The 26,583-nt window shown below is 42.2% G+C and overlaps 1 long non-coding RNA gene and 2 gene segments (V, D, J or C); 1 reads left to right on the top strand and 2 right to left on the bottom strand.

Moving 5' to 3' along the window:
- The window catches only part of LOC103888259, a 641,220-nt gene that overhangs the window by 164,978 nt on the left and 449,659 nt on the right, over positions 1-26,583 (bottom strand).
- Positions 1-26,583, bottom strand: part of LOC101024006 — a 644,330-nt gene that overhangs the window by 184,006 nt on the left and 433,741 nt on the right.
- LOC110740624 overlaps positions 19,009-26,583 on the top strand; it is a 61,305-nt gene continuing 53,730 nt past the window's right edge. Inside the window, exon 1 of the long non-coding RNA XR_004178849.1 lies at positions 19,009-26,140. This is a non-coding gene — a long non-coding RNA (uncharacterized LOC110740624). The remainder of the gene's footprint in view (positions 26,141-26,583) is intronic.

The raw sequence follows: 26,583 nt of genomic DNA, 5'->3' as shown, positions 1-26,583 counted from the left end.
GGAAACTTTTTTATGATAGTCCATATTCTAGGTCATAAGTCAAATCTTAGTGAATTTCTATAGAAGATATGATTTAATGCTGAAATAACTACTTAAAATGGATTAGTACCTGATGAACTATGAGAAATCAATTATTTAAGCAGAAAAGAACAAAAAATTATGTAATCCATGAGCTGAAGAAAAAACACAACATAAATTAGAAGATACTAAGCCTTTAAAACATAAAGTGACAACATATCAAAACTTAAGAAATGCAGCTATTTCAGTGCTTTGAAGAAAATATATTGCACTTAATGTTGGAAAGAAGAAAGAAGAAAGTTCTAAAATGAATTATCTAAACTTGTCCCCCATAAAGCTTAGCAAAAGGAGAACATTTAAATTCAAATTAAGAAAAAGAGAAGGTAATAGTAAAGAACAGAGCCAAATATTAATGAAACAGAAAACTGAAAAACAATAGGCAACCTCCAAAAAACAAAACTTGATTCTTCAAAAAGATAAATAAAATGTATTGATAATAGTTTTAGGTAGACTGACCAGGAAAACATGAAAGAAGGCACAAAGCACTAAAACCACGATAAAAGAGTGCCATGGCTACCAACTTTACAAAAGCTGAAATAGTTACAGAAATTATTAGAAGCAATAAATCCTGAAAGCATAGGACTTAAGTGGCCAAATTCAAAACTGACACAGGAAAAAATAGAAAATCAAATAGATTTATGATACTTAAAGGTAGTTAATTGACAATTAAAAAGTCTTCCTGCTGAGAAAAGCCCACCTAGTTTTAAATTTTAAATCTCTATCAGGTTCTAGGTATTAGAGGCTGGAGAGAGGTAAGAATGTTGGTGAAGGTGAGGCATATTTCTTAGGTGTGTGTTACTCAGTGTGAATTGTCTTAGTATTGCTTTGCGGAGCAAACCAGAGGTTAGAGAGATTGTCCTTGATTTGGGCTTGGATTTTTGTGATTTAAAAATTTAAAGTAGGTTTTCTCTAGGCAGCAGATATAGTTGAGTCTTGCTATTAATTTCAACCTGACAATATCTGCGTTTTAGTTGTGGTATTTTGACCATTTACAATTAAAGTGATTAGTAATCTAATTCTGCTGAAATATAACAACTTGCTCTTTGTTTTTTATTCATCTCGCATGTTCATTATTTTTCCTTCCCTTTTACTGTCTCCTTTTAATATTTATTTTTAGAATAATTTTTTAATATTATTGCTGGCTAAGTAATGGTTAATTTTAAGTGTCAGATTAATTCCTCCAAACATGTTTATTTCACTCTTTCTCTCTCTCACCACACACAAGCACACACACACACAGTCGTGCATGCGCACACACACAGACATGCATATCTGATTTTGTTTTTGTATAGAATCCTAATACAGCTTAGTAGCCATAATCATTTTTGTTAAAAGGGTTTATTTTAATAATTGCTTTAGGTTTTATGGTACATATATAACTGATCAAAATCTGTCTTCAAGTGTGAGTAGATATTCATATGGAGTATAAAGACCATTATAACATGTTCATAACTCCTCTCTGCATTTGTGCTGTCATATATAATTTATTTTTGCTTTTATTATAAATCATAGTGTATTTTTACTAATTTTTCTTTGAACAGTTAGTTATCTTTTACAGACATTAACAGAATACAGGGGTTTCTATAGGTATCCATGTCATTGCCCTATCTGATGTTTTCATTTCTTTGTGTGAATTCACATTTCAATTTGGTATGATTTTCCATTCTGTCTAAGGGTGTCCTTTACCATTTCTAATGGCAAGAGCAATAGTGATCAATTCTGTAAGTTTTTTGTGTGTCTGAAAGCATTTTGTTTACCCTCTGCTTTTGAATGTTGTTTCTGTTAGATAAAGAATTTAAGGTTCATGGGGTTTTCCTTTCAGCATTTTCAAAATATTGTTCCACTGTCTTCTTGCTTACATTGCTTCTAAAGAGAGATGTGTTCTTAGAATTATACTGTTAAGTGGCTCTTCATTGCTAGATTTTATAATTTGATTATGATATGTTTTGGAGTTGTTTGCTTCATAATTCCTATGATTCAGTTTTGTTGAACTTCCAGTTTATAGCGGTTTTTGATTTTCACCAAATGTGGAACATATTTGGCCATTTCTATTTTACCATATTTTCTACTCATCCTCCACCTTGTCTTTTCTATTCCATGGATGTCAATTATACATACTTTAGGTTGCTGTATTTGAGTATTTCTTCAGGCCAGGTGCGGTGGCTCATGCCTGTAATGGCAACACTTTGGGAGGTGGAGACAGGAGGGTTGCTTGAGCCCAGGAGTTCAGGAACAGCCTGGGCAACATAGGGAGACCCCTGTCTCTCAAAAAAGTACAAAAATTTAGCCAGGCCTTGTGGGACATTCCTGTAGTCCCAGAAACTCAGTAGGCTGATCTGGGAGGATCTTCTTGCTCTTTATTTTATATTTGTCTCATATATTCATTAGTTTTCTTCCCCTTTTGCTGTCTCCTTTTTTGATCGATTTTTAAAAATTATCTTTTTATCTCCTTGCTGGGTTAAGTGAGTTAATTTTAAGTATTAGATTGGGTAGGATATGCACCAGATTGATTTTCTCAAGTACCAGTATAGGAGTTGACATGAAGATAATTTTCAGATGTAATGAACACTTTAATTAGTAAACTTTGTATAAGCAGATTATTCTTCATAATGCGGGTGGGACTCATTAGTGAGCTGAATGTTTTTAGAACAAATACTGAGGTTTCCTGAAGTGCTGCCGTGCTAAATTTGGATGCAGGATTGCAACATCAACTCTTACTTGAATTTCCAGCCTTCAGCCTGACCAACATATTTCATCCTTGTCAGCTACCACAAACATATGATCCAATTCATCAAAATTAGTTTTTTTCATGTTCTTTTTGTCTCACCATATACACACATATATATACTATACGTGTGTGTATATATACACCATACATATATGTGTATATATATAGGTACCATATATATGTGTATATATATACACACATGTATAACATATACATGCATATCTGATTTATATTGTTTTTGTAGAGAATCCTCATACAGCTTACTAGTCATAATTCTTTTTTTAAAAAGTTTATTTTAATGTTTACTTTAGGCTTTGTGGTACATATATCACTGTCTTCAAGTGTGATTATATATTCAGACGGAGTCGCATTATCTGATATTTTCTTTGTGTGAATTCATATTTCAATTTGGTATGATTTTCCCTGTCTATGGATGTCTTTTGTCATTTCTAATGGCAAGAGTGACAGTAGTCAATTCTATAAGTTTTTTTATATATGAAAACATTTTATTTATCCCCCACTCTTGAAAGTTATTATTGTTGGATAAAGAATTTAAGGCTGACAGGTGTTCTTTCAGTATTTTAAAATTATTGCTCCACTGTCTTCTTGCTTACATTGCTTCTAATGAGAAATGTACTCTTAGAGTCATATGTTTAAGTCACTCTTCATCACCAGATTTTATTAGTTTTATTAATTTAATTCATTTGGAGTTGTTGGTTTCGTGATTCCTGTGCTTCAGTTTTGTTGAACTTGGAGATACCAGTTTCTGTTTTTTATCAAATGTGGAACACATTCGACCATTATTTATTCAGATATTCTTTTCTACTCACCCGTACCTTTTCTATTCCATGGATGTCAATTATACATACTTAGGTTGTTGTATTTAAATTTTTTCTTTTTAGGCCAGGTGCAGTGGCTCACCCCTGTAATCTCAACACTTTGGGAGGCTGAGGCTAGAGGATTGCTTGAATCTAGGAGTTTAAAACAAGCCTAGGCAACGTAAGGAGACCCCGTCTCTACAAAAAACCCAAAAATTAGCTGGGCATGGTGGTGCATGCCAGTATTCACAGCTACTTGGGGGGCTGAGCTGGGAGGATCACTTGGGCCTGGGAAGTCAAGGCTGCAGTGAGCCATGACTGCACCACTGCCCTCCAGCCTGAATGACAGATTGAGACCCTATATTAGAGACCGGAACTTGCTGTGTTCCTGAGGCTGGAGTCCAGTGGCATGATCATAGCTCACTCACTGCAGTCTTGAATTTCTGGGCTCTACCAACCTTCCTGCCTCAGGTTCATAAGTAGGTACGACTACAGGTGCAGGCCACGAAGCCCAGTTAATTTTTAAGTTTTTTGTTTTTGTTTTTGTTTTTTTTTCCAATTGTAGAGCTATGTTGCCTAGTCTGGTCTTGAATTCCTAGTCTTAAAAGATCCTCCCTCCTAGACCTCACAACGTGCTGGGATTATAGGTGTGAACCATTACTTCTAGCCAACCTCAGGCTGTTTGAAGTTGCCCTATAACTCACCTTCATTTTCTTTATAAATATCTGATAATGCTTTCTTCATTTTCATCATCATTCTTTCTTTATGTGCTGCATTTTGAATATTTTCTGGTGCTACATTATCAAGTTTGCTGATCTTTTGTTTTACATCATCTAATCTGTCGTCAATCACATCCTGTATGTTTTTAAAGTGACAGACATTACAATTATTAACTGTACAAGCTCAATTAGTTCTTTTTTGGTATTCTATGCTTCTACTTAACATGTTCAGTCATTCCTCTACTTCATGAAAAATTGGAATGTGATGATAGTAATAGTTTGTGTATCCACTCCTGATTTACCATCTAATGAGCCTGCCTGGAGGACTGGAGGGAAGGGCAGCCTGGGGGTCTCCAATCTGAATAAACTGGGCCAGACCTGCTGATGGCTGTGACCACAGTCCTCTTGAGGTTGAAGGGAGAGAATTACACAGATAGGAAAGTGAGATGCAAACCTCTTCATATGTGCTGTGTCACTGTGAGATGAGAAGCAGTGCTGTCCCATGAGCAAAAGTAATCAGCCTTGTTTCCATCCTGTGCTGCATTAATAACCAAGGTGGCCATGTCCTCTGATATGGAGTCAGAAAATTGCTTGGGAATGACTGAGGGCTGGCTGCTGTCACCATAGATTAGCAGGGACCTGACCTGCTTACTGGTACAAGTTTGTATCAGAGTCTCCTATGCTATTTCCCTGGCAGATGATCATGGCCGTACATCCCAAAGCCACAGACACTGCAGGCAGCTGAGTCAGCTGAGAGGAGGTCACACAGCCTGCAAGAGGAGACAGGAGACATGAGACTGAGAATGAGGGTTCTCATTCCCATAGCTCCACACCCTGCATCACTCCCTGCACTGAGCTTAAGGTCAGGACCAGGCTGACCCCTGGTTCCATGGGGCTTATTCCCTGGGAAGAAGCATCTATGCAGAGAGTGGGGAGGGTGAGCAGAGGAGGGTCGAGGCCATGGTGGAGATACCTCAGAGCTGTGCCGTTGATCCCACAACTAGATAGTGAGTTTCCAGGACTCTTACCACAGAAAGAGAAGGCTCTTCATGGAAATCTACTTAGCTTCCTGTTGTGGCCTTGTTGGGAGGCTGCTTGGTGAGCAGAGAAGGATAAGGGCTTAATTGAGTGTATAAAAATATGCCCTGACTCCATGTCTGTACCCAGTTTCCTCAGACTGTCTCTGGTGTTGAGTGAGGAAGTGCTGCCCGCACCATATTCGCACACACACACCTCAGTTCATGTCTTAGGTATTCGTAGGCAAGAACCCAGACATCTTCTCTGTTGATGTGAATATCCATGAGGAAGGAAGCTCCAACATAAATCCTTCTTGACGTGTTCTCGTCGTGGACCTTAAAGTTTCTTTGGCTCTCACAGCCCTGTCTTGATCATCCAGCAGCTGGTCTGGGTAATGGAGTTGAGTTGACCTTGAACAGGAGATAGTAGAAACAGGGGACATGCTGGGGGAGGTCAGAGTTCTATGATGAGACTCAGTGAAATTGCTCCTAGCATCTTGGGGATTATTATTTTTATACGTTAAAAAATATAAAAATCGAACTCCCATAAATGGTAGGTGACAGGTCAAGATCCATGTCCTTTCTTGGGGCAGAGCCTGGTGATGGAGCACAGGGCACAATGAGACTCTGGGACGGGTATATAAATGCAACCCGCTCTGTCAGGGTCCTTTTCACCACCGAGAACCTTCTGGTGCCTCAGCATGGTCCCCACAGTGTTGTGAAGAGAGTGAAGATGAGTTTTCAAAATGGCCTCCATCATGGCCTGCATCTGCCTCTGCCTAGGGATGTCTTGGGGGAAGAAAGTCAGAGGTCTCGGGGTACTGGAGAGGAACCCAGGGCTGCTGACTCTGAGTCCCTGAGGAGAAAGGGGAGGTGGGAGGTTTTGGCCTCGTCCCCTTCATCTGTGTCACTGTGGCTTAACCATCCTGGCCATCAATCGTGTGGCTCTCTCCACAGTAATACTCAGCCTCATCGTCAGACTGGAGGTTGGAGATGGTGAGGTAGCGGTCAACCCCAGAGCTGGAGCCCAGGAAGCGATCGGGGATCTCGTCCCCCTTGCTGTGGGTGCCATCACTGTTAACCTTCATTATTATATACCGAGGAGACCTCCCTGGTCTCTGTTGATACCATTCAATAGAGTAGTTGCTGTGCTCACTGCTCAGGGTGCAGGTGAGCTTGACAGAGGCAAGGATGCAGGCGGGGCTGAGGTTAGCACAGGCAGAGCACAGAGACCTGAAAACAGAATTTCGTGAATGATGCTGAATGCACAGGAGAACTGGAATGAATGCCCCTGAGGACTGGAGTTATAATGGGAAAATAGCAGGGAAGGGGTTTCCCTGAGTTCCCTGGGATGTTCTGACCTGTGTAGAAAATGAAGGGCAGGAGGTAGAAGGAGACCCAGGCCATGGTTGGAGGGACTTCCAGGAGCTCTGCTCGAGGCTGCCCAGTGGCACCTGGACACTGTGAGCTCCTGTCTTATCCTCTTCTTGAAGCTCAAGAAGGGAGGAGCTTTGAATGCAAATGTGCTCTCCACTTTCCAGCATATCTGAGCTACTGTCTGAGCTCTGAGTCTGAGGACTTCATGTTGGCAATTTCTCAAGGTCAGAAGGGCCAGGTGGGTGTCATGAGTGGAGCATGAGTTTTACCCAATAGAAGGGGCCTCAAAGGAAGCATCAGTCATGGCCTCTACACTTGAGCCTACCAGGGGAGTCATTAGGGTCCTCAAGACAAGGCCCACAGTGCCCTCTAGTGCACACAGGAGGAATACCATCCTCCATGTATTGGGAGCTCAAGCAGAATGAGTGCTTTGAGGTATTAGTATGTGAGCCACTTTAGGAGGTGAGCACAGGCTGACCTCAACCACACATTCACAATAGCCCCACAACAAGCAGAGGCTTAAGACACAACCTCTCCTTTAGTGTACTGATGGGAGAAGCAACATCAGGAGGTTACAAGATTTATTAAATCCTCCCAGAGAGTACTGAGTGGAGTCAGGATTTCGTAAATGCAGGCCCCTGCTCACTCCTGCCCACATCTCCTACCCATGCCCCATCTTCTTCTCCTCCCTCATCCAGGACCCTGGAGCCACTTATCACAGCCCTACATTTATTAATCAGGTGCCCTGTCCTCTGAGTTCTTTGGACACAGGTATGGATGCTCCCTCTGCTCCCTTCAGGGCAAGTGACAGAGGAGCGTGTGTTAGCGGTGACATCGGGGACATCCAGATGTGTGGTCATGCTCCTCATGCCGAATCCCTTTCCAGGGCAGAGTTAGGATTAGGATTCCATTTCTAACAAGGTGAAGGGTATTGAATTTGGACAACTGTCACAGTAGATACTGAAGCATTTTAACCTTAATAAATATGAGTGGTGGGAGAATATTTCCTACCTAATATCTTAGAGACATGTATTGCATTTCAGCCTAGAACTACTAAGGATGTGATGAAATGAATTCATTAACAAAACACTGGTTCATTAGAAATAGAAATAATGTATGAAGCCAAGATTGTCCGTGGGTGCAGACGAACACCTCCACGTTACACTGGAGTTTGGTGTAAAGAGAGAACTGAGATAAGATGAGGCCACATGACACCAATATGCCTGCACCTGTAGTTGGCTGAGCATGTCACTGCAGCTCTGCCAAGCCCTTTCCAACCAATGCTTCCACTCCTCCTGTCACTTGACACCTCAGAGTCTCCACATTGTTTCCTGCTGACCACTCAGGGAGGTCAGTTCTGACACCCTTGCTTGTAGGTCCTGATACAGGATTGGATGTAACTTGCTAAGACCACTCTGGGAAAATACACCTTCATAAAAATGATTGATGCTTGTGAGTTAGACAAAAACAGCCCTTTGTGAAGAATAGCAACACACTCACCTTCAGTACTATATTCCTCATGATCAGCCCTCTTTCATCTAGATCTACGTGTAAACTATAACTTCCTACTTTTAGTTGTTTTTTTTTGTAAGTTTTCCCACTGCAAGGGATCCTTGGAGCACAATTCACAGGGACCATTGCCATCCATTCCACTGACCAATAGGAAAAAATGCCTTTGATGGCTCAGATTTATCTTCGAACTGGAAGTTATAGTCCGTGTCTTTGAGAAGGGAAGAAGCGTGAAACACATTGTAAACATTCCCTAGTTTCTGAGAGTCCTCTGTATTTCTACTTTGGTTGGAAAATGGAACAGCCATTCTTCCCTAGGAAGGCCCTCTGTGTCATAGGACTCTCCGTTGCCCCAAGCTGGTTCTAAGTAAGTACTGGAGGGGCTGTGATCCAAATGGACCATCATTCATGTGGATCTGCTCTGTCCAATAGAGCAATCATGAGTCCCAGGGAGCTACTGAGTCCTTGAAATGTGGATAATTCAAGTTAAGATGTGATGTGGGGGTGAAACAAACCAGATTTTAAAAAGGTTTTAGGAAAATAACAAAATGTCTCACTATTTTTAAGTTGATTACATACTGAAATAATATTTGGATAAGCTCAGTTAAAGAAAATATAATATGAAAGTTACTTCCACCCATTCTTTACTACTTTTAAAATGTGGCAACTGAAAAATTTTAAAGTCATTGAAATTATATTCCTTGTAGACTCCTCAGCACCAAAGAATTCCCACTGCACTGCAAATCACTGCAAATATGAGTTACTTGATTTCAAAAAGTACAGGGAAATCTCTAGAGTCTTAGGAAGATGCCAGTGTTTTACCTTAAAGCACAATGACAGGCCCACAGGGTGTTGTTAGAGAACAGGGTTTCTGGGACTGGAAGACCTCAGGTTCTGCCCCTGGGTCAGCCGCTTTCTAGTTCTGACATCTGGCAAGTTCCTTCTCCTTTCTTTGCCTTAGCTTTCCCATGTCTCAAAATCTGTATCACAGATTCTCCAACTGGAAATGGAGAGATAATGACAATATTTGGCTCATGGAGTGGTTGATATTGAGTGATTTAATAAATATAAATTGTTTTGAAGAGTGCTTGATAGGAAACACGTAAGAATGAATAATTAAACATTATTCCTCCTCCTACTATTTCTGCACTAATCATTATCCTTATTCTTACGATAGCACAAAGGTAGTAAAGATAGAAGGAGATAATTTAGGAAAACAGAAAAGTTTTGAGTTTGGGACATTTGGCACTGACAACCCTTCCTTTCAACACTCAGTGCACTTGTACACATATGTACACACATACGTGCACAATCAACACAGCTCACACATGGCACAAATTGTGCACAGCCTCCCAGCCTACTGTCCTGTTTAGTGGGCTTTCAATTGCAGGGACCAGGACTGCTTCTCAGAGACCTCACCAGGACGTGTCCCAGTAGGACTACAGCAAAATCCCTTTATAGTGTCCAGGCGCTGTGATGCATGTTACTCCCCCAGTTGCTTCTCTAGAGCTGGCCTTGCTTGTGACTTCCTGGTTCCATGAGAAGGCACCCAGTTCCGCAGAAACTGTCAAGATGATCTGCACAAATTTGGCAATCAGTTTATGATCTGTGACTGTTCACAGTAGGTGGTGTAGAGACCTGAATGGGCAGATGGGGATTGCTGGCCAATAGAGCAGTGCTGGTGCCATGGAGGAGAAGAGGCCCTGGGGGTAGAAAGCAGGGTCACTTCACACTGTTTACTCCAGGTTATTCCGTTGAGGCACAAGGGTGCGTTTAATGGGCTCTCAGGATGCCAAGTCCATAGCAGAGCTGAGCTGGGCTTAGGACAACCAAAAACTGTCCCTGGGGGAGAGAAGCTGATAAGCTTAGTGTCCCAGGAAGACTTGGTCAGGGAGGCAGCTGCACTGAGCCCCATGCACTGAAGAAAGGGGATCTTGCCTCATAGCCTGGCTGGGAGTCCATGGGAGAAACTCTTACCCACATGTCAGAGATTCGCTCACTCTGGTAATGGTCAGAGAGCATGGGTGGATCCTGGACATTCGGGGAATATTTTCAGCTGGTGGCTAATATAACTCATTACCCACCCTGGTTTGATTCCTCTGGATCCAGCATGGGCATCTACTTGGGACGACTGGGAAGGTGAAGGAGTCCTTTAGAAAGCAGGGGATGATGTCTCCCGTGTCAGCGTGAAAAGGATGAGAAGGACAACCAGAAAAGATGTCCCTCAAGATGGATGAGAGAGAAGTCATTTTTCAGAGGACCTGGGGTCCTTTTGGTCTATCGGGTAGTGCCCCACCTAAGAGGTTGGTGGTGCATATCCCACCTGCAGAGCCCCAAGGAGAGGCCTGAACCATGGCAGACACACTGTTACGAATTTGAATTGCAGTCCCCTCAAATTCGTATAATGAAGTCCTCACTGCCAGGACCTCAGAGTGGGATTTCATATCAAAATAGGGTGATTACAGTTGAAATTAGTTAAGAGGTCATACTGCAGTAGAGTACGTACCCAATCCAACATGACTAATGTCCTTATGAAAAGGGGAAACTGTGATGCAGACCTGCACAGGAGGAATACTCCATATGAATGTGAGGCAGAGAATAGGGCAATTCACCTCCATTCCAGGGAACAGCAAACACCTCAACAGCCAGCAGAAGCTGGGAGAGGCATGAAACAGATTCTCCAGTGCTCAGAAGGAGCCAACCCTGTAGACATTGCATCTTAGATTCTAACATCATCTGCAGAATAGTGAGAAAATAAATTTGTGTTCTTTGAGCCACAGGGCTGTGCTACTTTGCTATGGCAGCCCTGGCAAAAGAATACATTCATCCCTAGGATCTCTGTGTTCAGGGCACCTCCTGTAGGGCTGGGCTCCTCGCAGATGCTTTGGTCTCTGTTATCACAGTCCCCTGGTGAGGAGCCTTCCAATCCTGTATTTTCTTCCCCTAAAGTGTCTGAATTTTTTTTTTCAAGGAGCCTGTCCCAGCCCTCTAGGCAGCAAACAGTGTCTCCAGTGACCTTAGACCCATCCCTCCCATATCTTATCCCTCTGGGTGCTGGTGGAATCTCTAATCAGACTCACAGGCCACTCTCCAGCTTCTGCTGGTCAGTGGAGGAATGAGGCCCTGGGCAGGGAGAGACAGCCAAGGATCCCTGGGCCAGAAAACCTTAAACACCCTTCAGATGAACTCAGCTGCCCCTTCCCACCCCGTGACTACATCGCACTCTCGTGGATGAAGTTGTAGCCCCTGGTTCTGCAAACTCCTCTGCTTTCCTCTCTGGTTGATGTCACATTGAAACAGTTTCCGAGACATTGGAAAAGGTCGCAGTAAAATGGCCAGGGATGCTCTCCTCAGCTCCTAGAACTCGATCTTAAGTCACTTAAGTCTTTCTTGTCCCTAAACTTCTCAAACTCTCTGCACTGCAGTTTCTCCATCTGAGGTCCAATTTCTGAGTGACATCAGCAATAATTGCTGCCAACTCATGAGCAGCTAGGGTGTGTCAGGCTCTGTGTTAAACAACACTGTAAATATGATCATTAAACTCCTGCAGTATTTTTAGGAAAGAACTTGCTTTCTGTTTCCAACTGATTTCTGCACACACCAGCTCATCTTCACCTTCTGTCAGGAGTGGAAGCAGCTCGAGGTCTTCACTGGATGCCGATGCCCACTGTTGAACTTTACAGACATCAGAAGCACGACCCAAATAAACCTTTGCTTCTTTACAAATGACCCAACTTCAAATATTATTTTTTAGCAAAAGGGACTGAGAGACGTTACTGGAGGAGAAATAAGTCACTTGTGCTTCTCAGAAGGTACGTTATGTCGGTGAGTTTCTGCTGTGCATGAGTGAGGAGGGTGCATAGGAGCTAAGCCACCCCAAGTGTGTTCCTTGGAGGACCAGCATCAATCAACCTCAACTGGAGGCTATTGGCCATGGAGAACCTGGGGCTCCACTCAAACCTGCAAAGGCTGCATCTATAGCTTAACCAAACCCTGTATGGTTTGTGTACCCATTGAAATTTCATGTGCTCTGGTCTCAGCCACAATGGAAAATCTCACTTCCTCTGCTTTTGACAACAAGGTCTTATCTCCCTGATGTGCTCCCTAGGCCACCTGGGTTTGGTGGTTAACTGTCCTGCCCTCATTTAACTGAGCTTGATTCAGGTGCTACATGCTGTCATGATGCACAAGAGAGTGTTAAGAACAGATGTTTTTACAGTCCACGTGGGTGGTATGTTAGGAGGAGATGATGCCCCAGTGAGTTGTCCAGAGAGAAACAGATGGTTCATGTCATTTGCCTTGTTTCCATTCAGCTCCAGTTATTCTGGACTTTGTTTATTTCTCAGACATGTTGAGCCATCTTCTGTGTTCAAGCGTCTATGAGTTTTTTAGTGAAACTGTTTCTGTGTGTGACTCACCTCCTCATCCAATACCTACCTAAATCCTCATTATCCTTTCAGATGTCTGTACTTATCACTTGCCAAGGAAGTGGTCTCTCACCACCAAGTCTCTGACACAAAATTACAATCTTTTAGCATTTATGGCTAAGTATCTTCATGGTTGGACATGACATATTCAGTTTGCATGAAGTAGCACCCCATCCAATAGCACCACAAATCGTGCCTTTTGTGATGCTTTAACAGGAATGGGAAAACAGCAGGAAGTCATGTCTGCTTACATGAAAACATTTGATGTGACTGTTGAAATAATCATGTGGTTTTATCCTTTGTTTTAATATGGATCATTAAAATAATTAATTTCCATAGGTTAAGAATCCCTTGAATTTTGGGAATGAATACTAGTTAGTTATGGTGTTTAATCCTTTTTATATTTTGGTAGTGTTTTGTTGAAGTGTGGTGGTTTTGCATCTATTTTGGGCTCCAGTTCACTTTTCATGTCTTTCTTTTGTTTTTGTTATCAGCATACTTCTGGTCTCATAGAATGAGCTGCTCATGTTCCCCTTTCTCATATTTTTGGAAGATTTTATGAATATTTATTATTAATTTCTTAAACAGTTCATAAAATTCATCAATGAATCCCTTCATGCCCGGGCTGTTCTTTGTGGGAGGTTTCAATGACTAATTTAAACTCTTGTTATAGTATTCATCAGGCTTTCTATACCTCCTTGAGTCAGTTTAGTAGTTATGTTTTTAGGAATTTTTTCTTTTCATCTATTTTTGGCAGGCAGCTTTTCACAGTGTTCTCATATAATACATTTTATTTTTCAATATCAGTGTTCAGAAGATGATATCATTTGTTTATTCTTTCCATATCTCATGCTGAAAGATGAACTCCACTGTAGGAAGTGGGGCTAGCAGGAGGTGTTTGGGTCATGAGGGCAGGCCCTTCATGATTGGCTTGCTGCTGTCCTCATAATAATGAATGAATTCTAACCATTAGTTTTTGTTGTTGTTGTTGTTGTTGTTGTTGTTTTGAGATGGAGTCTGGCTCCGTCACCCAGGCTGGAGTGCAGTGGCCGGATCTCAGCTCACTGCAAGCTCTGCCTCCCGGGTTCACACCATTTTCCTGCCTCAGCCTCCTGAGTAGCTGGGACTACAGGCGCCCGCCACCTCGCCCGCCGGGCTAGTTTTTCGTATTTTTTAGTAGAGATGGGGTTTCACCATGTTAGGATGGTCTCAATCTCCTGACCTCGTGATCCGCCCGTCTCAGCCTCCCAAAGTGCTGGGATTACAGGCTTGAGCCACCGTGCCCGGCCCTAACCATTAGTTTAAACAAGATCTGGTTGTTTTAAAAGAGTGTGGCACTGCCCCCACTCTTTCTTCTTTCTCTCTCTCTTTCTCTCTTTCCCTTCCTTCCTTCCTTCCTTCCTTCCTTCCTTCCTTCCTTCCTTCCTTCCTTCCTTCCTTCTTTCCTTCCTTCCTTCCTTTACTTTCTGCTTGCTTGCTTGCTTCCTCCCTTCCTCCCTCCGTCCCTCCCTCCATCCCTCCCTCCATCCCTCCCTCCGTCCCTGCCTCCCTCCCTGCCTCCCTCCCTGCCTCCCTCTTTCCCTCCCTCCCTGTTCCTCTCCTTTCCTCTCCTCTCCTCTCCATCTCTTCCCTCTCCTCTTTCTCTCTCCCCTCCCCTCCCCTTCTCTCTCTCTTTCTTTTCTTTTCTTTCTTTTTTCTTTTCTTTCTTTCTTTCTTTCTTTTTTTGCTTCTCTTGCCATGTGACATGCCTGGTTTCACTTTACTTTCCACCATTTTTGTAAGCTTCCTGAGGGCCTGACCAGAAGTAGATGCTGGCACCATACTTCCTATACAGCCTGCAGAACAGTGATCCAGTTAAACCTCTTTTCCTTATAAATTACCCACCCTCAGGTACATCTTTATAGCAATGCTATGAAGATGCTATAAAAATGCGGGAATGAAAGAACACAGAAAATTGGTACCAGAAGTAGGTTGTTGATGTAAGGATAACGCAAATGTGAAAGCAGCTTTGGAACTGGGTAAAAAGTGTAGGTTTGAAGAGTTTAGAGGGCTCAGAAGAAGTCAGACAGATGAGGGAAAGTTTGGAGCTTCCTGGAGAGTAGGGTCTGCTGATTGTGACCAAGATGCTGATAGCTATACGGACAGTGAAGTCCAGGCTGATGAGGTCTCAGATGGAATGAGGTAGTTATTGGGAACTAGAGCAAAGTTCACCCTTGTGATGCCTTAGCAAAAAGCTTGGCTAAATTGTTTTCGTGACCTAGAGATCTGTGGAAGTTTGAAATTTAATTACTGCCCCACTAGGTTTAGGACTTGTGTGGGGTCTGTTCTTTCGGCTGTTTTCTCTCTTTTGAAATGGTAATGTTAACCCAAGGCCTGTACCCACACTGTATCTTAGATGTAAATAACTTGTTTAGATTCTACAGACACGCAGATGAGAGGAGATTAGCCTCAGATGAGACTTAGGTTGTTAAACTTGATGCTGAAACAAGTTAGAACTTTGGGGGATTATTGAGGAGGGATTATTGCATTTCACAATGTGAGAAAGACATGAGATTTGGTGGGCCAGGGGTGGAATTATTTACTTTTAATATTTGTCCCATCCAAATCTTATGCTGAAATGTTACTGCCAGTGTTGAGGTGGGCCTAGTGAGAGGTGTTTTGGTCATGGGGCCACGTGGATCCTTCGTGAATAAATTGGTGCTGTCCTCATGACAATGAGTGAGTTCTTGCTCCCAGTTCACGCGAGACTGTTTAAAAGAGCGTGGCACTTTCCACCTCTCTCTCTCTCACTCCTGCTCTCACCACGTGACATGCCTGCTCTCATTCACATTCCACCATAATTGTAAGCTTCCTGAGTCCCTCACCAGCAGCAGATACTGGCACCGGATTTCCTGTACAGCCTGCATAACCATGAGACAGTTAAACCTCTTTTCTTTATGAATTACCCAGCCTCAGGTACTTCTTTATAGCAATACAAGAGTGAAGTAACACAAAGAATATACTTTATAGATTTTCTATTTTTTTAAGGTACTCATTTTTTTTGCAGGTTCTACTCTGGGGAATGTTCCGAATGTACTTGAGATGATTATATATTCTGCTGTGTTGGATGGACAGTTCTCTTGTTGTCTATTAAGTCTAGTTGTTTTGTAGTGTAATTTAAGTCTTTTATATCTATGTTTATTTACCATTTCTATATGTTTTTATGTAGTTCCTATATCTGATGTTTTTGTTTTCTTTATTCAGATTCACATCTTTAATATCATTTTCTTTCTAGCTGAGAAGCATTCTTTATTATTTCCTATAGTGTGTGTCTGCGGGTCATGAATACTGCAAGTACATTTTTGGTTAAAACCATTTTATTTTGCCTTCTTTCTGAAAGATATTTTCACCTAGTCAATAATTCAGAATTGACAGTTTTTTTTTAATTTAAAGAACATGTTTTACTGATACATTATAATTGTACAAGTTTATGGTGTACACGTGCTATTTTGATGCATGAATACAATATGTAAGGATCAAATCAGTGTTTAGGATGTCCATCACCTTGAACATTTGTCATTTCTATATGTTGGGAATATTTCAAATCTTCTATATATTTTGAAATATACAATAAATTACATTAACTGTGGTCACTTTACTGTGTGATATCTAACACTAGACCTTATTGCTTTTATGTAACTGTATGTTTGTTCCCATTGACCAACTGCTCCTCATCCCCCCAACCTCTCACCCTTCCCAGCCTCTCTGGTAACCATCAATCTACACTATATCTCCAAGAGATCGACTTTTTTTTAGCTCCCACATGAGTGAGAACTTGTGACATTTGTTTTTCTGTGCCTGGCTAATTTCACTGAACATAATGATCTCCAGTTCCATCATGTTGCTGCAAAGGATAAGATTTCATTTTTTTGTTTATGACTGGAAAATATTTCATCGTGTAGACATGCCACATTTTCCTTATGCATTCATCTGTTGATGAAAACAGGTTGATTCTATAGCTCTGCTATTCTGAATAGTGCTGCAATAAACGTGGGAGTACAGGTATTCCTTAGATATACTGACATTTTTTCCTGTGATAAATACCCAGTAGTGGAATTATTGCATTCTGTGATGATAGTCTATTTTTAGTGTTTCTGAAACACTATCATGTTTTTCATAATGGCTGTATTAATTTACAATTTACCTTCTCACCAACAGTGTATAACGCTGCATCCTTGCCAGAATTTGTTATATTTTGTCTTTTTGATAATAGTCATTCTCGCTGGGGTGAGATGATATCTTATTGTGATTTTGATTTGCATTGCCCTCATGATTAGTGATGTTGAGCATTTTTTAAAATACACCATTTGGCCATTTGTATGTTTCTTTTGAGAGATGTGTATTCAAATTCTTTGACCTCTTTTCGATGGTATTATTTGGCATTTTTTGCTGTTGAATTGTTTTACTTTCTTGTCTTATTGTCTTATTCTATATATTAATCCATTGCCAGATGAACAATTTGTAAATATTTTTTCCTGTTCTACAAGTTGTCTCTTCACTTTATTTATTGTTTTCTTTGCTGTGCAGAAACTTTTAGTTTAATGTAGTCCCACTGCTGTATATTTGTTTTTGTTGCCTGTGCTTTTGAAAGCTCAGGTATAAAATCTTTGTCTACACATAAGTCTGGAAGCATTTTCCCTATGCTCCCTATGTTTTCTTCTAGTAGTTTAATAGTGTCCAGTTTCATTTAAGTCTTTAATCCAGTTGGAATTCACTTTTGTATGTGGTGAGAGATAGGGATCTATTTTAATTCTTGTGCCTATGAATATCCACTTTTCTCAGCAGCACCGAGAAGGCTGTCTTTTAACCAATGTATGTTATTGGTGCCTTTGACAAAAACCAGTTGTCTGTAAATAATGTGGATTATTTCTGTGTTCCCTATTCTGTTACATTGGTCTGTGTCTGTTTTTATACTATAAAACACTATTGGGTTACTATATCCTTGTAGTATATTTTGAAATCAAGCAGTGTGACACCTCCAGCTTTATTCTTTTTGCTCACTATTGCTTTGGCTATTCAGGGTCTTTTGCAATTCCATACAAATTTCAGGAATGATTTTTTTTTTCTGTTTCTGTGAATAATGACATTGGTGTTTTGATAGGGATTACCCTGAATATGTACAATGCTGTGCGTAGTAAGCTTTAAAAAGTTTTATGACTGTACCTCCACTGCCTTCTTGCTTGTATTGTTTCTAATGGGAAAGCTGCTGTCATCATTATGGTGTTCACCTGCATCAAACATGTCTTTCCTCTCTGGCTGCTTTTAAGAGCGTTTCTCCATCACAGGTTTGGGTTTTTTTGGTTAGTTTTTTGTTTTTGTTTTTTTTTTGCAATTTGATCATGGCGGGTGTTGATGTTTTCTTTATGTGTGTGTTTTTTGTGTCTATGTCTGTGTGTGGGTGGGTGGGTGGGTGGGTGTCTGGGTTTTGTTAAACTTTGTGAAATCATAAGTTTATAGTTTTCACCAAATTTTCCACATGCTGTTCGTTATTTCTTTAAGTGGTTTTTGTACCCTCCCTCTCCCCACCAATCTTGTCTCCTTTAGTTTATTTAATTATACCATTAAGGCTCCTTGAAGATGTCATGAAACTCACTGATGCTCAATATAATTTTTATCTTCTCTTTTTCAGTGCTTCATTTTGAAGAGCTTCATTGTTATATCTTCAGGTTCAGTAATCTATTATTTTGCAGCAGCTAATCTACAATTATTCTCAGACTTTTTTTTTTCTTTTTTTTTTTTTTTTTTTTTTGAGACAGGGTCTCGGCCGGGCGTGGTGGCTCAAGCCTGTAATCCCAGCACTTTGGGAGGCCGAGACAGGTGGATCACGAGGTTAGGAGATCGAGACCATTCCTGGCTAACACGGTGAAACCCCGTCTCTACTAAAAAGTACAAAAAACTAGCCGGGCGAGGTGGCGGGTGCCTGTAGTCCCAGCTACTCAGGAGGCTGAGGCAGGAGAATGGTGTAAACCCAGGAGGCGGAGCTTGCAGTGAGCTGAGATCGCACCACTGCACTCCAGCCTGGGCAACAGAGTGAGACTCCATCTCAAAAAAAAAACAAAAACAAAAACAAACAAACAAAAAAAGAGGCAGGGTCTCATTCTATCACCCAAGCCAAAATTCAGTGGCATGATCACAGGTCACTGCCATCCTGACCTGCAGAGCTCAAGCAATTCTTCCACCACTTCCTAAGTAGCTGGAACCATGGTGTGCACCATGCATCTAATTTTGTTAATTTTTGTAGAAACAGGGTCTCCCTGTGTCACCCAGACTGGTCTCAAACTCCTAGGCTCAAATAATCCTCCCATGATGATCTCCCAAAATACTGAGATTACAGGCATGCGCCACCATGCCTGGCCCTTATTCATTTTTTTTTTTTTTTAATTATCGCAGACATTTTAGAGGCCATTTCTGTAACTTTGATCTTTTTATGTCTTCCGTGTCTCCACTTAACATGTTCAATCAATCCCGTACCCTCTTGAGCCAGTGGAAGATAGTTATAAGTATCGCTTTTGTATTCTTCCTACAAAGTCTATCATCTGTGCAATTTCAGGGAGACTTCGGACTGATGAACTTTTCTGCTTTTTATAGCATATATTTTCTTGCTTCTTGCAAGGAAATTTGATAGGTGCTAGATAGCGTGAATTTTTCCTTGTTGGATTTAGAGTATACTTGCACTTCTCTATTTTGTCTTTTATTCTTGGATTTAGTATAATTATTTGGAAACTTGCTACTTTTTAAAACTTGCTTTTCTACTTGCTTAGTTGAGACCAGACCAGCCTATTGTCTAGGCTGACATTTTCCCCAGGACTGAAGCAAAGCTGTTCTGAGGATTCAACCTCATGCCCCTTAACTCAGGCCTTTCCTCTGTAACTGTAGGAACAAGCAGGATTCATATTTTGTGTGTGTGTGTGTGTGTGTGAGAGAGAGAGAGAGAGAGAGAAAGAGTGCTCTGTGAAGTGTTCCCACAAGTGTCTTTGGATGGTGGTTTTGTCTGAAAATGGAGTTTCCATCCACACGTGTGCTCCTTGATGCTTATTAATATTTGAAGACTCCAGAGTTCTCTCTTTGTACAACTTGCTTTTCTTTGATACTCTTCTCTCCGTATTGTTTTCTTATTGCTGTTTAGTTTTTAATTTTTGGATTTCTTGGAAACTCACTCTGAGAGGGTGAATTCCATGCAGTAGGGTTCAGGTATATATTTCCAGAAAAATAAATGTGGGAGGCTCCACTGGGAATGTGTTACAATTGAGTACTCAGCAGGAGGCACTTCAAGGTCATCCTGAATTGAAGCTTGGCTTTGGAATCTAGGCATCAGGCAGTCGTTGCTCCCAGACCACATTCTGGAGGGGGCACATCCTTGGAAGACACAGTTCTCTGCACTCAGTGGCATTTTCCAGTGAGAAAAAGCTGTGAGAAGCCAAGGATTCCCTGCGGCTTTGGGTAGATAGTGGGTAAATGACCCCTGATGTCACAGTTGCCATTACAATGGCCTTCCCCGTTTACAGTATCATGATGCCATGACAGCTGGAGACCAGAGGTCTCAGTTAAACAGTGAGGAGTCCAGGGGACTAATCCAGGGCATTTTGGATCAGAGAGCTGCGTTAGGTTTGGTCATTAAACAAAACGAAATCCAGGCAACATGACTGCTCAGTGATTATCTTGCTCTGACCTACCAGTCACGTTATCTTAAGCCAATGCATACCCAGCTAAGCAACCTCAAGAGAGCTTAGTCTTGTCATCCCCAAATTTTCTCCTAACCGCCCCCCCTGCAGAGCCTGCCTGGATGACTAGAGGGAAAGGTGCCTGGGGGTCACAGATCCAGTTGAGCTGGGCTAACCCTGCTCATGACTTTGTTCACAGTCCTCCTGGGGCTTAAGAGAGTGACACAGATGGTGATGGGGTTTGTGTCTCACTTCCCTATCTGTCTGTGTCACTGTGGATGTGTTTTTATCTCCAGAAAAACAATAATAGTCTTCAACCTGAGCCCCAGTAATGGTCAGTGTGACTGTTCCCCCTGATCAGGAACCAGAGAATCGCTCAGCGATCTCTGAGTGCAGCTTTCTGTCATTATATACAATGAGCTTAGGGGTTTGGACTGACTTCTGTTGGTATCAGTGTGCATAATAGCTTTCTAAGTCCTCTCCATGGCAGGGGATCCTGGCCGTCTGTCCCAAAGCTGCAGACACTTCAGGCAGCTGAGTCAGTTCAGAGAAGGCCACAAAACCTGGAAGCAAGGACAGGAGAGATGAGTCTGAAGATGAGGGTCTCATTCTCAGAGTGCCACACCCTGTGTCACTGCCTGTGATGAGCTCAAAGTCAGGGCCAGGCGGTTCCCTGGTCCTGTGGGGGTTGAACCCTGGGAAGCAGCACCTGTGCAGAGATTTAGTAGGGTGAGCAGGAAAGGGGGTCCAGGCCATAGTGGAGATGCCTCAGAGTTCTACCTCTGAGCGCACGTGAGAAGGGAGTCTCTAGGTCTCTCATATCATAAGAAGGGGTGACTCATCATACAAACCTACTTCCTTATCTTATTGTCTAGTTAGGTGTCTCTCCACTAAGGGATGGATGCAAATCTCTTCTCCACTTCCCAGTGTGTCTTTCTGAGCTTCTGTGTGGGCCCTGAGCCTGAGGGTTTGGTGTGGCAATTTCCCAAGTTCAGAAGATGGGGCACGTGGCTGTCATGAGTAGAGAGTGGACTTTACCCAATAGAATGGGCACCAAAGAAGCATCATTCATGCCTGTTGTACTTAAACACTAGCAGGGGACTTGGAATCAGTAGGGTCCCCAAACCAAGGCTCACAGTAACCCCTGCTCCTCCAAGAAAAATGCCATCCTCCATGTTGGAGTAGTTTATGCAGCTTGACCACTTATGAGCCCTCAATGTATACCAGATGCATTGGTGAGTATTTTAGAAGTGTGACTTCAAGAAGACTTTTATAATATTAATTATAAAATAGGAATATAGGAAGATTAGGAGTCCTAGGCTCACAGCCCGATCTTTACTAGGGAATCAATATGGAGAGGTCAACTATTTCCCCACGTCCCCCAGATAGTAGTGACTGGAGTCCCAATTTCACCCAGGAGACGTACCTCAGAGCCTGACCTCCCAGTCCCTCCCTGCCCTGCATCCTGCACCCTGCTCCATCTCCTCCTCCCCCTCATACTTGACCTCCAAGGTCTCTCTCGTTTTCATTTGCTAGAGCTGCCATAGCAAGGTTACAAAGAACTAGTGGCCCAACCAGCAGAAACTCATTTTCTCACCGTTTGAAAGCTGGAAACTCCAAGATAAAGGTGTTTATAGGTTTGGTTTCCTCTGAGGCCTCTCTCCTTGGCTTGCAGGTGGCTGCCTCCTTCCTTGCTATGTCCTCACATGGTCTTTCCTCTGCACGCTCATCTCTGGTGTCTCATTTCTGAGTACATAAAATGTCTTTTCCCAGGAAGACATAAGGCAGATTGGATAAAGACCCACTGTAATGACTTCATTTTTACTTGATCATCTCTTTAAAGACCCTGTTTGCAATTTCAGTCACTTAACTGTGCATTAGATCTTTATTGTCTGAATTTTGAGGGGACACAGTTCAGCCAATAGTGCTGCACCCTATGGACTCCAGAACTTGTCTCTCACTTGTGAAATATAGTCATCCAAGAGCTGAAATTCAAAATACATTCATCCAACAGCTCAAATCCTTAAAGAACTCTGCATCAACTCTTTTAAGACCCAGATCTCATTTATGTATGATGCAAATCACGTGTGGGTGAGACTCCAGGTGCTATTCATCCTGAGGGTTTAAGGACAGCAGCTTTGGGGATTTTCACCTCCTGTCTCCTGTTACCATCTGAGTGTTCAGAAAAGTAAACCTCCACTTCATTTGCTAAGATTGAAGGAGATGAGTGAGTCAGCATCAGCAATATTCGTGAATTAGATGTGGGGGAAATCTCGACGGTGCATTCTTGTAATAATTTAAAGTAATGGTTGAAATGGCCACAAAATCACATTTAATCAGCAGCCATGGGATATCTCTGGTAGTGTTTGGAAGAAAATTAACACAGAAAAATATCAAATGTTGAATTTTTTTTCAGGATGGAATATGTCTGACTTGACTTAAGATAAATCGAAACAAAAATGGTATAGTCCAAAGAAAATCACTGTGTTGTATGCGTTAAACTATGAAGTCTAATTTTAGTATTGAGCATCAACATTTTGATGTGCTAATAAGGAAACCTCTCAATGTTATTTATTAATACAAAGTACAATTGTTTCCTAGTTAATGTTAACAGTTTTTTCATGGGGTGAACGGATTCTTGACAATGGGAAAGAAGGATGTTCCATAAGATGTTTCCTTATACCTAAGAAAATATAATTTCTGCTTTTGCAGAAGATGATAATTTGCAGCATTAACACATTTCCATTATCAAAGTCCTGTTCTTTTCCTAACAACTTGTTTTGGGCCTTTAAAGCTTAAAGTATCAAGCTCTCGTCTTTATTCCATTGTTACATTCTGGGGTTTACAGTCCTCGTGCTTTATATAAATGTTCAATACATTTAAAACATACACTTCATTATTTATTTGTAATCACAAGAACTACAACAATCCTGTATGTTTATGGTTTCATCTACAGTGTTGATTTTAAGACTTTTTTCTATGAGCCTGCACTGGACTATTCCTGACTTGTTGCAAGCTTCATTGCCCCTTTGGCCCTCCTCGTCCCGCTAATTTTCAACCTAGGCGGAGTCTATTCTTGATACACTAAAGCTCTTCTCCATGACTTAGAAAAATGGATCAAGATAAACGTTATGAGACTGTGGCACAGGACTGTTCTGGGAAGATTCAGTCAAATGAGTAATATAAGTACGTTCTTATCCAAAGAAAGACCTCAGGCCACTATAGGAGGTGAAATACAGTGACCCTCACAAAGAGATCTCCACCTAGAACCTACGCTGGTGGAATTTTCAAACTTGCAATAACCCTACAAACCAGAGACCATTAAAGTGCATCTTGTGGGCCATCCTAGCCCCTGTTTTTGTGTGGCCCCAGAGCTGAGAGGGGTTTTCATAGTTTTAAATGGTTACACAGTAAATGGTGCTATAAATACCAACATAATATTCTCAAAGTTGACTTCCGTGTAGCAAAGGCTAAAATAGGTCTTATTTGGATATTTAAGAAAAAGTTTACCAAATCTTAAAAAATAGTGAACACTGAAATATTTAAGTAAATGCAGAACCTCAAGCAGAATAGGAGAAATCAAACATCAAACTGAAACAAGGTAACCTTTTAAAATCTGATAGGTTGGGAACAATGTAAACTTTCATCAGTGTACTCTGATTAAATATTTGTGGCTAGCATTGTAAACTAGTAGAGACTATCTGGAGGGGAATCTGAGAACAACAGGTGAAAATTATAAACACGCATCCTTTTAACCCAGAAATTCCACTTCTAGAAATTTATCCTATGGTCGTATTCACACAAGAACCCAAATGAGCCTGCATAGGGCTATTCACTGCAGTGTTATTTGTGAGATCAAATTCTTGTTGATTACCATTAAAGGCTCCAAGTCTCAAATTCTACCATGGAATACTCTGCAGCCTTAGAATGGACAGGGCAGTGCTCTATGCCTAGGGTGTCACAGTATAAAGAATGAGAAATGGTGCATGCGTAGAATGGTCTTTGATATGGAGGACCAGGGCAGGGGCCTTCACTTCACTCTCTCCTTTTACCCTGAGCTGATCTACATCTGCCAAACAGAACAGGTCTACATCTGGCAGCCTTCCTCAGGTTGGGCCTGGCCATCTGCTCTGGCCTTTGAATGCAGCCCAGCCTCACAGCCTCACAGCCTCACAGCTTGGCTGCAACTTCATGATCAGCTGGGAGCCAAAACCACCAAACTAAGCTGCACCCAATTCTAGATGGACTGAAGTCACAAGATCACAGACGTGTTATTTTAATATGCTAAGTTTCACGAGTAATTTTTATGCATCAACAGACAATAAATACAATTTGGTTTTTGAAATAAATTTTAATGTGTTTATTTCAGGTAGACAACATGATGTTTTGGGATACACATAAAGTAAAATAGTTGGTTTTTAATATAATGTGTTTAATTGAAGTTTAAGAAGTCTAAGCTGTATATAATAATAGCTATATTTATTAAATATAAATTTTGAACCCAGCTCTTGTCTAGTTCCTAAATTAATTATCACTATTAGTAAATTAATAGGGATTTGAACTACAAAAGTATTGACCTCCATGGAAACTAGAAATGCTTGATGTAAATGAGGAAGGGGGATGGATTCAGGTTAACCCTTCCCTGTGTAACCATTTTGGAAACTCTCATTCTACAGGTGGAGGTGGGGCTTCCTGCAACATGTCACTCCACAATCCCTGTTACCTGAAGGGGCTTGTGGGACATTGCCAGGACGGGGGCTTATTGATGTGAGGGGAAGAGGATTCTGAGAGAACACTGATTCTATCACTCAAAATCTTCCCAGCTCAGCAACCTGGGGTATTGGAGCAAAGTGAAAGGGCAGTAAAAACAAACAAAAAAGTGGATTCCTCTTTCTTCTTAATTCCTCAGAAACATCTTCAGATCTTCCTCACAGTGCTCACTGCTTGGGGACAGAGGTGCAGGGGATTAACCCAGCCAGGAGGGCCATCTTCACCAGAGTGTGGTGGATACAAAGTCGAGTAAGATGTGGTTTCTGGAAACTACCCCTAATAGTGTCTGTCCAGATTGGTCTGCACACAGTGGGAGATTCCAGTACATTTAGGATGCGGATGTTCCTCAAAACAGCAGGGACTGCACCAATCAGGCAACTCATTTTCACTCTCCCTGAATTTAAAAAGCTAGGAATAGTCGCACGTTCAGGGACAACAACACTAAAGCAAAAGGAAGCTGTCCCTGTCCTGGATGAGAAACCACAGAGCAGGTTTCCTTTTGGATTTCATGGCGGGAAAGGAGAGGAGCTGAGAGAGAAGAATTCTCAAGGACGTGTTGCAGGGAGCCCCTTGCACAGGGTGAGGAAGCATCTTCAGAGAAAGGAGGAAGTCTGAGAGCCCAGGGCAGGTTTTGGTCTCAGTTCCCTGTGAACTTGGACTGCTGTGGAAAGTGTCGCTGGCCTCATATGAGCTACAGTAATAATCAGCCTCGTCCTCAGCCTGGAGTCCAGAGATGGTCAGGGAGGCCGTGTTGCCAGACTTGGAGCCAGAGAAGCGATCAGAGACCCCTGAGGGCCGCGTATTGACATTGTACATCATGAGTTTGGTGGTTGTGCCTGGCTGCTGTCGGTACCAGGAGACATAGTTATAACGCCCGATGTCACTGCTGGTTCCAGTGCAGGAGATGGTGACCGACTGTCCAAGAGACCCAGACACAGAGGGAGACTGAATCAGGGCAGACTGAGCCCAGGACCCTGGAAAGGGAGAAACACACTCTGGTGAGTCAGTGCTGGGCCCAGGTGAGCCTGAGGAGCAGGAGACCAAGGATCAGAGGTCTGCCCCTTCCCTGGAGGTGTCACCTGTGCCCTGAGTGAGGAGGGTGAGGAGGAGCAGAGCCCAGGCCATGGTGGAGACGTCCAGAGAGCGCTGCCGAGACCCCAGCACTGGGCCTGGCCCCAGCCCTGTCTTACCCCCACTGCCTCAGAGGAGGGCGGGGCCTCCATGCAAATCTATGTCCTGAGCTCCTGTCCTCGCCCCACCCTCACCTGGGCCTGGGCTCAGAGATTTCTGCTTCCCTGGACAGCAGGGCTCATCTGGGGGTATTGAAACTCCTTGACTTGGATTTCCTGAGACTGAGCCCATGACAGTCCCCGGGAAATGGAGCCAGCCTTGGGGTCCTTGTCCTTCCTGTGCTGCGGTTCATGGTGGTCCAGGACAGCTG

Source organism: Papio anubis, chromosome 16 (assembly GCF_008728515.1).
Source record: "Papio anubis isolate 15944 chromosome 16, Panubis1.0, whole genome shotgun sequence".
NCBI classification, from domain to species: Eukaryota; Metazoa; Chordata; class Mammalia; order Primates; family Cercopithecidae; genus Papio; species Papio anubis.
Note: the sequence above shows the minus strand (reverse complement) of the source record. Positions and strands in the feature narration are given on the sequence as shown.